The following is a 14,112-nucleotide window of genomic DNA, read 5'->3' on the forward strand; positions in this document are numbered from 1 at the left end:
AATATGCTGCAGTTGCAGTTGGGGGAATATGACTGCCACTTTCTTGTCCTTCTTGGGCACTTCCTCTCTCTAGGCTCACGTTATTCCTTTCCTCAACCTGGGAACCAACATCGGAGCCTTCAAATCGCTGCGCATTCTCTAGCAGCATGTACCTGACACTGCGGTCAAATAATTCTAGGGACTCCTCTGTGCATGATGGTGGGGCTATGGAAGGAGTGACTGTGGACAAGGAGCCAGTGGAATAGGCCGCTTTGGCAGCTGCGTTGGAAGGCAAACTACTCTGAGCCTGCGTAACAGAGGATGAGGAGGATGAGGATGGCTTTGTTATCCACTCCACCAACTCTTCTGCATGTTCTGGCTTAATAACACGGCCAGCAACAGAAAAAGGACAAGCGTGCCACCTGCAGAGGATGCACCATGTCCACGACTAGCACTGTTGACTATAGACACAGAGGCTGCTTGACCTCTTTTAATGGCCTGTGAGTGTCTGCCTCTAGTTGGTGGCCTTCCGGACACGATGTATATTTTGTTTTGCAACACCACACTACACTGTATTGTGTACTGTGTACACCACCAGAAGTGTAGTAGAAACTGTACACACTGTATTAGATACTGTGTACACTGCCTGCACTGTATTAGCAACTGTACTACGGCTGCACTGTATTTTGTACTGTGTACACCACCAGAAGTGTAGTAGAAACTGTACACACTGTATTAGATACTGTGTACACCGCCTGCACTGCATTAGCAACTGTACTACGGCTGCACTGTATTGTGCACTGTGTACACCACCAGAAGTGTAGTAGAAACTGTACACACTGTATTAGATACTGTGTACACCGCCTGCACTGTATTAACAGCCGTACTATGGTTGCACTGTATTATGTGCTGTGTACACCACCAGAAGTGTAGTAGACACTGTACACACTGTATTAGATACTGTGTATACCGCCTGAAGTGTATTAGAAACAGTACACCACAGAATGCACTGTAGATATAGGTTACACTGGATGCAGAATATATATATATATATAGATATATACATATATCTATATATATATATATATATATAAAACAAGACTGTATATATATATATATATATATATATATATATATATATATATATATATATATATATATATATAAATATATTAATACACCACCTGAAGTGTATTAGAAACAGTACACCACGGAATGCACTGTAGATATAGGCTACACTGGATGCAGAGTATATATATATATATATATATATATATATATATATATGACTGTATGTATATATATATATATATATATATACACACACACTGCCTGCACTGACTGAATATCGAGTAAACACTGAATATATAGTCTATGCTAAATGCAGAGTATATATATATATATATATATATATATATATATATATATACACACACATATATATATATATATACCAGACTGACTGTATATATATATATATATATATATATATATATATATATATATATATATATATATATATCAAATACACTGCCACTAACTGAATAACATGCCTGCTTAATCTAAATCAGGCTATCTCTCTGTCCACACCAACAACAGTACCCAGGGCCACCCGGTAAGCAGCCTTATATAGTGTGGGGCGTGGGCTTAGTCCCCCTGGGCCATGATTCACCAAAGGCACCCTGCCTTTGGCCAATTATGGCTCTCTTTGCTCTGCTGAGGGCGCTGTGATTGGCCAAAGCATGCAGGTCAGGTGCATGCTTTTGCCAATCATCACAAAGCAATGCACTGCGCTCTCGTAGTGCATTATGGAGCGTTCCGCGGCGCTCTAATTTGCAGTGAACGCATTCTCATACTTAAAAAGCCTTCCTTGGACCCTGCCAATCTTAACAACCTATGCCCCATCTCTGTTCTTTTCCTCCAAACTCCTTGAACGTCTGTTCTACAACCGACTGAGCGACCATCTTACTGAGAACAACCCCCTTGATCTCCTTTAGTCTGGATTTTGCCCTCAATACTCCATGGATACTGCTCTCCTAAAACTCACAAATAATCTACAGTACTAACAGTTAGATCAATGGACCCTATTCTGTACTCCTACTCCTGCATCTCTCTGCTGCCTTTGACACAGTGGACCAGCCCCTCCTCCTCAAAAAACTCCACTCCTTTGGTTTTCGCGACTGTACTCTTCACTGGTTCCTATCTCACCGCACATTCAGTGTCACTTACAATTCTATTTCCTCCTCTCCTCTTCCTTTCTCCATCAGGGTTCCCCAAGGTCCTGTTCTTGGACCTCCCCTATTCTCGATCTACACCTCCTCCCTGGGTCAGTTGATAGCCTCCCATGGCTTTCAATACCATTTTTTAGATGTGTGCGGCATATCCAGTGGCAGATAAAGGCGCCAAATGGGCTATTTAAGCTAGATCAGCACCCAGGATCAGTGCTGTCTTGTCTACACTGTTCCCGTGATTGTCCTGTTACCTGTTATCTGCATCTGCTCCTGAGTTACTGACCTGGCTTGCTCCTGACGATTCCTGCTCTCCACATGCACCAACTCCGGCTTGTTCTTTGACCATTCTCCTGTCTCCACATCTGTACCTGATCTGATCGCACTGTGTATGACCCGACTTGTCTGACTCTGTTTTTGTTCCAGTCTATTTGGAGCTACCTAGCTACCAGCATCTGTCCATCTGACACTACTGGGACCTGCTCTTTCCCTGACTATGTCCAAGTATCAGCCTGTTCCTGCCCTCAGAACATTTGCTGCCACCTGACATACTACTCAACCAGCAGCCTAGCAGCTAGCACTGCTACTGGCACTTGTGTGACTCTGCACTCCTGCGACACCTGTCTACTCTACCAGGGGCCCCGAGTCAGAGGTGTAAGAGAGGCCTTTCTCTGCATAAACCAGGCTCTTCCTACCAGGTATGTGACACCCCCAAATCTATCTCTCTACCCCTCAGTTCACTTCATCGGTTTCCTCACACATCACTCATTTACTAACATACATATCAGATTGGATGTCACACTGCTTCCTCAAACTCAATTTATCCAAAACCGAGGTCATAAATTTTCCTCCCCCATGTGCCATTTCCCCTGACTTCTCTGTCAAGATCAACACCTCAACTATCAACACATCCCCACATGCCAAGGTGCTAGGTGTAATCCTGGACTCTGAACTATCCTTTTGGCCCCACATCCAGAGCTTGTCTGCCCCTACCTCTGCAACATCTCAAGATACGGCCCGTCCTAACCAATGACACCATAAAGATTCTTATTCACTCCATGGTCATCTCTCGCCTCCACTAGTGCAACTTCCTCCTCATTGGCATAGACTATCAGGCTACCCCCCCTTCAGTCAATGCTGCTGCCAGATTCATCCACCTTACCAATCGATCAGTGTCTGCTACCCATCTCTGCCAATCCCTTCACTGGCTTCTGCTCACCCAACAAATTAAATTCAAGATACTAACAACTTACAAAATTATCCACAACTCTGCCCTCAGCTACATAACTATCCTAGTCTCAAAATACCAACCCAATTGTTCTCTTTGTTCCTTCCAAGAACTCTCTAGCTCCCTTGTCACCTCCTCCCATGCTTGCCTCCAGGACTTTTCCAGAGCCTCTCCCATCCTCTGGAACTCCCTATCCCAATCTGTCTGACTAACTTTTACTATGTCCACTTTTAGATGTTCCCTGAAAATTCATTTTTTTCACAGAAGCCTACCCTGCCCCCACCTAACAACTGTACTTTTGTTTTCTAAAACAGCCCACCCTCCACAGTTTTTACCTCTTGCATTTCTTGATCCTCCCTCTTTGATTGCAAGCTCTAATGAGCAGGGCCCTCTGATAGAGATGGGCTCAGGTAAGTATTAGGGGGGCTGCACACACACTGAAGGCTTTTTATCCTAATGTATAGAATGCATTAAGATAAAAAACCTTCTGCCTTTACAACCATCTTAATGCTGTCAGTATCAGTATAAGGCCTCACAGGGAGCTGTGGCCACTACCCTACTTGACTCTCAGCTATGTGCATGTGGTCTCCATAGAGATTCAGGGGTTGACATGTGTGCACATTCACTTCTCATCCAAGTGGGCGCAGACTGTACATTATTATGGGTTATTGATTTAAAGATCAGCTAATCTGAATAAAAGATGTCCTTGCTGACTGTTAAAATTCTTCTGTAAACTCACCTTCAGCCAATACCTAAAACATTTTTCAGGTTTTTATTGCTGTCTGCATCCCTATTGTGGAGATTTTCCGACCAAGGTTTCATCACAGGTGCACAAAGTTAAAGCCCATCAACTTTTTCTGTTGAAACACATTGAAACATCATATATTTTGTTCTTGTGTCCATTGCAGGTTTGATTTTCTTTTCATTTCCTGTTGAAATTTCTGTGACAAATGTGTTCAAACTAATCTAGAAACTATTTCAATTGAGAAGCCGCTAAAACCATAATTAGATGCTGCATGACAATCCAACATATTTTGAAGCAACACTTCTTGATTTTGTTTTGTCTGAATGTACTGTAATTGTACCTATCTGGGAGTAGTGGGTGCTATGCTTAATTTTATGCATTTTGTTCAGATTGAGCCATTTTGTATAATTGTGACAGAACAACTTCAGCGGTTTTGGCAATCTTAATGGTTTGCTTAGGGCATGATTACAAGTTTGAATAATGAATTTCTTCTAAATCATTTATTTGGTAACATTTCAATTCTCTTTACTTACACGTTGCCCTTTGTCAAAGATTTTATATCTGCATTTGTGGCTATATAATGTTTGTGTCTTGTTCCTTTGATATGTTTCAAAATGTTTATATTTGTTATTTTTAACTATATATAAACAATATTTGCTTAACAAATACACAATCACTGGTGATAAAGTGTTCCCAGAGCGCTATGGGTTATCCAAAAAGAATAGCTGGAAGAGGGCAGGAATAGTTTACTTCCAGACACAATGTCTCACACTGAAATGTTGGAGGGGGTCTTTTGGAGAAAAAGGAGGTGAGTAGGATGAGTCGTTTTTGTAGTTCATTCTAGTGTGTGTGTGTGTATAAATTTCACATTATACTAGAGAGCTCTGTAAACCTCTGGCTTTTTCAGCAGAAGATAAGCCCTGGTTCGATTTCTGATGCATTCCAGAACACATGTATTTGCATGTCTTTCTGTGGAGGCCGTTTACATACATGCAGTTTGATTCAGATGCAATTTTGAAAAGGATCCTGTGCGAGTTTTGAGTGGTGTGGTGCAATTTTTAGCTGCATAGACTTGAATGGTAACTGTATGCAAAGCTCTTACCTGTGCTAAGATAACACAATTCTAGTACGTTTTCTACAAGTCTCAACTTTCCCCCTTCCCTGGACCATGGCCTGTGAGAGGAGGGAGGGAGAGAGAGAGAACTGCATTAACTCCCACTGCTAAAGAGATTCAACTCGCATTGCACTTTTACAGTGTAAACCTAATTTGGAGAAACTGTAAAATGAGTAATGGCATCAAATGCTCCACCTGCTGGCAGAGAATGATGAATACTATCAGGTGGCAATATTTTATATCGACCTGAAGTTTTAAGCACTGACCATAACAATTAAAGAATATTTAAACAAAAAAATGATACAGTCCCTTTAATAGCAAAATACAGCACTTGCTTCCCCCTCCTTCCTTTGAAGTTAAAATTCCATTTTGTTAAAACCTTTTCTTTGAAAAGTTGATGTTGATGGGCTTAAGGTTTGTCAATTGGCACTCCGCTTGCATTTGAGATTAGTGTGAGACATTTATGAGAGTATTCACAATTCATTACCAGGTATATTTCATCTACAGTTGACCCCTATCTGACCTGTTTTGCATTCTGGAAAAGATGTGCATACTGTATATGGAAGGAGCGTCAGTCCAAAGGATAAAAGAGCCCATCTTTTGGTCTGGCGCTCCTTCCATATATGCACATCTTTTCCTGGTAACCTGCTGGAGTACCAACAGAAGGGTAGCCTTGCCTGTTGTGAAAAGCCTTACCTGAGCCAGTGGGCTCTTCAAATGTTTTCTTTCATCTCATTACCTTGTTTAAACTCATATCAAATTCTTAATGCCTCTTGGATGCCTTTATCTTTCTGTTTTGTATTCTAACTTTCTTTAAGCTGCATCAACCTGCTTCAAGCTGCTTTTACATTCCCATTGACTTCATAGGGAGAGCGGCAGTTCTGATCCCAACAAAAGCCCATCATCACAGGTTTTCCAGTTCATACCGCTTGGTTGGATTTACCTATTTACAATTCCTTGTGCTGCAGACATTCCTGGCTCTGACACTGTAGTGCAGAGGTAGGCAACCTTTGAGGGATGGAGATCTACTTGAACAAAACTGATGAAGTCAAAGATCACCGGGCAGTGTCCGTTACCCCCCCCCAAAAAAAGAGAGTGCAGAGTTTAGGAGTGCATAATGCAGAATATGCAGGGTTCCCCAGTGCATTACTCTCAGAATGCAAGGATCAGGAGTTGGCTGCACTCAGAATGCTGGGTTTAGGAGTGTGTTCTGCTCAGAATACAGGGTTCAGGAGTGTGTTGCGCTCAGGAGTGTGTTGGGCTCAGAATGCAGGGATCAGGAATGCATTGCGCTCAGAATGCAGGTGAAATGGAGTGCGTTGCGATCAGAATGCAGGGATCAGGGGTGCGTTGCGCTCAGAATGCAGGGATAAGGAGAGTGTTGCACTCAGAATGCAGGGATCAGGAGTGCGTTACACTCATAATGCAGGGATCAAGAGTGCCTTATGGTCAGAATGCAGGATTAAGGAGTGTAATACTCTCAGAATGCAGGGTACGGGAGTGCGTTGTGCTCAGAATGCAGGGATCTGGAGTGCGTTGCACTCAGAATGCAGGGATCTGGAGTGCATTGTGCTCAGAATGCAGGGATCAGGAGTGCGTTGCGCTCAGAATGCAGGGATCAGGGGTGGGCTGCGCTCAGAATGCAGGGATCAGGAGTGCTTTACGCTCAGAATGCAGGGTTAAGGAGTGTATTACACTCAGAATGCAGGGTTCAGGAGCGTGTTGCACTCAGAATGCAGGGATCAAGAGTATATTAGGCTCAGAATGCAGGGTTTGGGTGGAGGGTGATGTGAAGGGTGATATCTACACACATGTCACCATGTTTGGCCCGATGTGGCCCTGAAGAATTTGGTGACTGTGTGAAGACAGAAATAGATGATCTAATTTATTTTGGTAACCCTTGTTACTATTTATTTTATACCAGAAGAGATAATGTGGTAGAGACTTTGTGATTTCAATGATGTGGATAAGCATGAGACGGGAAGTGAGTGACAGTGACTAATACTAGCAGTAATGGGGATTTTTGCTCAGTCTCGGTGTGGATTATCTCATACAGAAACCTGAATTTTGAGTTGCACATATTCCTTTTAGAAAATATAGGGCAGTGCTGTCGGAAGGCTTCACCAATAAAAGGAACCGACAGCCCCCATCCCCATCAAGTCCAGACGAAGCTACGCTAATTATTCTAGCGAAACGCATTGACGTCACATCGGTCACGTGACGCCAGTTTATGCTATGCCCCTTTCAAGCTGAATCGCAGGATTGGAGACGGGATTGGAGACGCCTGTCTTACATCCACCCGAACAACACACTGTGTGCGATTCACACGACAAGTGGTATTGACCGGCTTGTCCCTCAGCACGAGAGCCACTATGGAGGCACTGTTACAGCACTGACCGAGCCCATGCAAGAATTTGAAGGGGACAAAGCAACCATGACAATCCACAGGGTGGTAACGTATTGACGCACTCCATTGTCTGTTTCCCCTGAACCATCAGGCAGTATCCATTGGATAAAGACTGTGTGTTAAAGCTATGGCTTGACTACCTAGCTGTAAGGCAACTAGATCTTTTAAACATCATCTCGGGTGGAAATTATCAATCAGTATATTGAAGCTATTAAAGTCATCATCAGCTGTCTGCTGTATATATGCTGCATTATGGTTGCATTTTGTGTCACGGGACATTACTTTTCATACCCTGCATAAAGTGATTTTGCTAACCAGCTGCTGCACCCCTATTTACCACATCATTTTGATTAACATTTAGAGGGGCATCTTTCAATGATCAACAGTCTGTTTGCAGGGATAATTTATGTTCTTGGTCAAAACGCAACGGCAATCACCCGAGAATGTAATGTTTGGCAACCCAAGGATACTCTCCTTTTGTGATCAAATCAGCTTTAGTCTCCAACCACAAGTCAGCCAGTGAAATTTATTTTGCAATTTTTATACTGAATTATCAATTTTTGTTTCAAGGGTTAATTTTTCATCCCTTCCCCCGGGGGCCATTCACAGTAAATCTGCAATATACTTTCCTTAATGGAATATGGTATTAACTATTTTAACATGCCTTGTTACAACGATGCAACTTTATCGCTTGGCAGTTTCCCTGTGAATTTTGCTAGGCTGGTGTCCGGATTTTCTGTGTTTTGGGGGTTTTTTTTTTGTCTACCTGTGCGTATTTATGTGTACATGTGTTTTTCTTGCCTTTTTAGTGTCTCCAAGCATCATTTTCTTTTTGGGTGATCTCTCTTATTGGAGGGAACCTTGAAAAGTATGATGTATGAAGTTGTGTTTTTTGTACCAGTTGCACTTTAAATCAATGTAGCTCATGCCCATACTGGCATTAATAAATTTTGTAATTTTATTAGAACCAAATTCTGACCTAGTCTTTCTGTTGCGGAAGTAGCCATCTTTTGAATCCTGGTAGAAATACTTGGATCCCTCTTTGTATGCTTAGTTTCTTTAGCTACAGCAACAGTATCATATTTAGGTATAAAGTATCAAGGTGTTTACAATTTAATAACCACTGTTGGTTTTTGGTTCAGCAGGATTAGTTTTTCTTTTTCTTTTTTTGTTGTTTAGGCTTAAGTAGGATCCTCAATGGCCCATTCTTAAACTAGTTCCTGCAGTGATACAACTTCATTTAATTAAGTATTTTCCACATTTGACTTGAGTTTGTGATTCCCACTATGGCTTTTGTCTTAGGAGATGAGATTGATCAGGAGATTAGGATTGGTTTTCAGAAAGATTGATCCCAACTGACTAACCAAGTTGAAGAAATTAGGAACAAATTTAAAGAGCACAAAAAGTTATTAGTAAAACATCTAAATAGGAAGTGGAATGTCTCTTTCTTGGAAACTTACATAGACCATAGAATTGTCCCACAGGGACTTAGAGATCAACCGGTCACGGCTGAACACCTCCACAATGAGAGGTTCCTTCCTAAATGGAAGGAACTTTGCATAAACCATGGACTCACAGTCATGGGCCTGATTGTTGAAGAGGAAAAAATCCAATTAGGTGAATTGAAGGAAATGATAGATGCAAGTGCTCAAGGCCTAGACCCCCTAAAAGATTTGGAGGAGTTTACTAAACAAAATGATATCCTCAAAAAAGGAAATAGAGAGGGTGCAACTTAATTTAAAAACAACTAAACAATCGAAGTTTAGGAGGGACTTGGCTGATTTTGAAAAGGATCAGGTTTTTGATTTCACAATGAGAAGGGGAAGAAGTAGATCTAATAGGAGAGGACAACGGTCACAATCTAGAGGGAGGCAGAATAGACCTATGGAAGAACATAGTGTTCACTGATCACAGCGACGGAGGAGGCTGGGGGCGGGAGGAACAGAGAAGGAGCAGGACACAGAATGTGCAGGAGGCTTGATACTGGGAGGGAGAAAGGACTGGCACATAGAAGGCAGGGGTATATACATACACTCAGTCTTTTTAATGTGTACATAGGTGTGTACTGTAGGCTATGTTTGATGGCCTAACACAGCTGGCAGGCAAGTTGCATTTTACATATCACCTGGGCCAGAGGAGTTACTTGCAGGGGATTGTAAAATTCAAATTTGTGTGATCAGACTTAAAAAAGGATAGTAAAGGGTCCATGGGGGTTGTTTAGTAACAAGGCAGTCATTCATTCTTTCTTACATTCTTTCTCCATCAAGATGAGAGCACAGGTCTAGATTATAATACACATTATTGCATGCATAGAAGCTATATAGGTGCATATTAATATGGACTGGACATATGCTGGATTGTAGTATATCTATGCTTGATAGGACGAATGGGACTCTGAAGGCTTTTGTTCATTGTAATATTTATTCTGTTGGATTTTGTCATTTGTTGCAAGTATCTTGTGAACTTTTTTCTGTGCTGGGACTCAATAAATGCATCTCTCTGGCAGAACTGGGTTGCTGCTGGACTAACTCGCATTTTAGTAATAATGAATTAATAATCATTTTTCTACTACTACATCACTACATTGGTGCCGTGACCCATCACTACATAGAAGAGTGAAAGGATAGTGAATATGTGCTGCTGTGTATACAATCTTTTATAAATACAATAAATATATTCATCTTTAACAGAAGAAGTGAGACTCCCCTGTGATACTCTCCACCACCAAAAGCATCACAGCGGCTTACCATATAGTTGGTCTTCAGGAGGTAGTAGGTCAAAGCTTGTATGTGTGGCAAGAAAAATGTGTGTGGTTAAGTTCCAAAATCCAGGAGAAAAGTAATAAATGAAAGATTAAAAATAATTTTAGGTGGCAGCCATCCCCAGAGTGTAACACAGTAACATTAGTAACACAGTTTATTGCACAAGATATATTGCACTTACAAGATGTAGGCAGAATACACGCATTGTGTATCATCTACATCAAAGGCTGCCACAGTCCAGTGTGTCTCCTGGGGTCCAGGTGGCTGTGGAAGAGAGACCTGGGACATGGGAAGCGTCAGGAAGCCTGGACTTCTGTCACACTCATTCAAAACGCTGGATACACCAATACTCCTCTGGTACACATGTAAAGTAGGGGAAGGCTCCAGATAATCCAGATAATTTATTCATGAAACCAGACAAACAATACAAAAAAGGTTACATACAAAAAAACGCTGCCAGAATCAATTCTACTGTAATACAAAGGAGATGTGACGTCAGTGCCATATGCTCTGTCCTATGCGTTTTATCATCAAAAGACGTCATCAGGGGCCAATTTTCAGCCTGCGCTTTTCCCTGTTATCAGGTTTGTTTTGAACTGTCAAAGCCATAGGCACTATCAATGTCTAATTTCTTCCTCTACGCTCTAGTCTAAACCTAATAAGGTATGTCCTTGAGAAGTTTTAATCAGTCAGTTTGCAATCAGCATTCCCTGCATGTGACTGTCATTGCGCAGCCTAAGACAATTTCGTAAAGGGTAAATACATATAGTGCATGCTTTGGTATAAAATATTTCAAGCATGTATTGTCTCCTGAACAAAGCCATTGTTAACAAGAAATTAGAAATGGTTCCTTGGAGATTCATCTTTGAAGAGGCTCAGTCTACAATTCAGCTGTAGCTTATTATCAACTGTTTGTATTTCTCTTTTAGTTATTCTGCTTTATAAGCCCAAATGCATTCCACAGTCCATTGAGTCAAGTACCCTTATGTGACATTTACTGTAAATTTATATGCTAATTTTGTAACACTATTTGTTTGGATAGCTCCATGCAGTAATTATCAGAAATGTTTCCCTAACCAATTTTCTTATCTGCAGCTAAAAACATTTATTTAGTTGCCTTGATGTTGTCCAGAATAAATACCCTGCTATTCTCTTTTCATTACTCTTCAGATTAATACCTTGGTGTCAATGGCACACTGTGAAGGCTGCACATCTAATATGTATTGAAGTAAAAACAGCAATCTGAATTGTGTTGGATGAGGGTAAGCCCAGTGGAAATGGAAAGTAATCTTTGGTTATCCAGTTATGTTTTTATTCTCAGAGGAATGTAAAGAAGCATAAGAAGTAGCAGCCAACTGTGCTTGAAGGGAACCTAAGGTATTGTGGAACGATGCCAATGTCAAGCATTCGCAAGAGAGAGGCGCCGGCCGTTTGTCATTGTCACCGGCAAATCGCATGAAAGCCAAGCCCATTACTCTCTCTGCACAGCCTCATGTTTTTTATATTACCGGGAACAAGATTGTGACATTCAACAGCAAATCCACTCTTAGAACTGATTTCACTTGTAATAAAACATATTCAGCTGTATTCAGATTCTGGTGTTGGTTAAATATAAGGCATTTGCCTTACATTTGTACCTGTTATCCATAGTAACGAGATATGCTTTTTGTCTGCCATTCCTTTTATTCACCTTGCTGAACATGTTGAAAATAGTAGGCTGAAAAATCCACAGGAACACAAACTTAGGAATATGCTTTCCTAACAGATAAAATAAATACATTTTATTCTCTGCAGTCCAATGCATAATTTCATTGTAGGCTGCAATAAAAAGTCATTATTCCTTTATAGATTATGGCAAAAAGTTGGTTTTGTGGTAGTGGTCTTTGCCCCGGTATGTCCGATCAGCCCCTAGCCTGTCCACCTTTAGGAGATCTCTGAAAACTCACTTATTCAGGGAAGCCTATCCTAACATTAACTCTAACTACTTACCATAATGAAAAAAAATAAAAAAACAATATTATTAATAATAAAAGAAATAAAAGCTAAGGGAAAAGCTAAAAAAAGCTGAAATACCTAGCAACAAATGATGCAACAGATGATAGTTTTCTCTATTGGCTAATAAAAAAACGCCAAAGCTCAAAAAGCTGCATAAAAATGTGCAAGTCATGCATAAAAACGCACCAAAATCGCGCATAAAAATGTGTGAAAAAACACCAGGAAAAACCCTCAAAGACGCTACGCTCAGGTGTGAATGTGGCCTAAACTCAGTTACTGGGGGCAAAATCTTGTTATGTGATATCCATATGTCACCTATTTTCTTTTGATTTTTGGTAGCTGGGACACATTACCCTTTGACATTCTGATGATGTTAGTTGGATGACAATATACATGGAAAAGTTCAAATTTCCAAGCCTTCAAAAATTGAAAATTTGCTGTGACACATTTCAGTTTAGTTACTGGGAGAACATAACTATAACTGAAAGCAGTATTAAATCCAAAAGCCAACATTTATTACTGTATGTTGCAGCTTACCAATTCTTAGATGTCATGGCTGAATTGTTTTTTTTAGCTTTCCTTCTGGCCAGTGAGTCTGTTGTTTTTTCCCCAGATGTATCATTTCACAGGGATCAGACAAACCATGCAACACTGGCAGGGGTGTTTACAATGATCAGCTTTGGGATAAAAAAAAGTGTGAGTTGAAGTTTGGCTTCAATTTGTTAGTGAATTTAAATCTAATAATACATCTAAACCCCCCCCCCCCCCGACTGACAATGCTGCTGTCCAAAGGTGCTCCCTGTGCTCATTTATCCAGAGTGGGGGTACTCTAATACAGGAGGTGTGTTACTGGCCAGATCTAATTCCAATTAATACTTTGATTTGAAAACGTTTGAATTCTGAGAGAAAACAAAAAAATGAGATAATGAGTAAAAAAAATGAGTAAATGAGTAGCTTTGGAATACTGAAATTTTGAATTTGGTGTAGTCCAAAAGCCAACCATATGTTGATCGAATCTCAAATGGTTCAGCAGGGACCAGGTGAGATTTGATCCATCCATGGGCAAGGCGATTGTACCTATGTTGAATTATTGCCAGTGGCTTTAGTCGCTAGCAGTGATCACAGAGTTGTCCCGGCAGGGACAGTTTCTCGCTCACAGGCCCCCCCCCTTTGAACACAGTAGCTCTTTTAGAGGGATTCCCCTATTTCACTATCAACGCTGCAAAGAAAATCACATAATCTATGGCCAGCTTTACAAACTTCCTGTCCAAGGGTCATAGTCCTGCTCCTCCATAAATTCCATACCAGGAAATGAGTCACTGGCAGGATCGCCAGGTAAAAATAGAGGAAAACAAATGATAAAACCACCACATCTAAGGATTGGCAATCCCCAGGGTGATAAATGCTCACTCTTGCTCCTGTAAGCAGGAGCTGGCTAATATTGCCTGCATTATCAGGAGACACTCTGCAACATTGCTATAGTGAGACTGTTCTCTTCTAGTGCTCAGCTCAGACTCTATGTCATCACATCCTGAAGGGAGAGTGAATGAGAGGTAAAAGTGGAGCAAAGCATCTTGGGACATGTGGTCCAAAGAGCCAGGTTTTACATTCAGTCAGACTGTTATGGACTACAAATCCCAGCCAGCTGGGGATG

The sequence above is a fragment of the Aquarana catesbeiana genome, linkage group LG02 (genome assembly GCF_042186555.1).
Source record: "Aquarana catesbeiana isolate 2022-GZ linkage group LG02, ASM4218655v1, whole genome shotgun sequence".
NCBI classification, from domain to species: domain Eukaryota; kingdom Metazoa; phylum Chordata; class Amphibia; order Anura; family Ranidae; genus Aquarana; species Aquarana catesbeiana.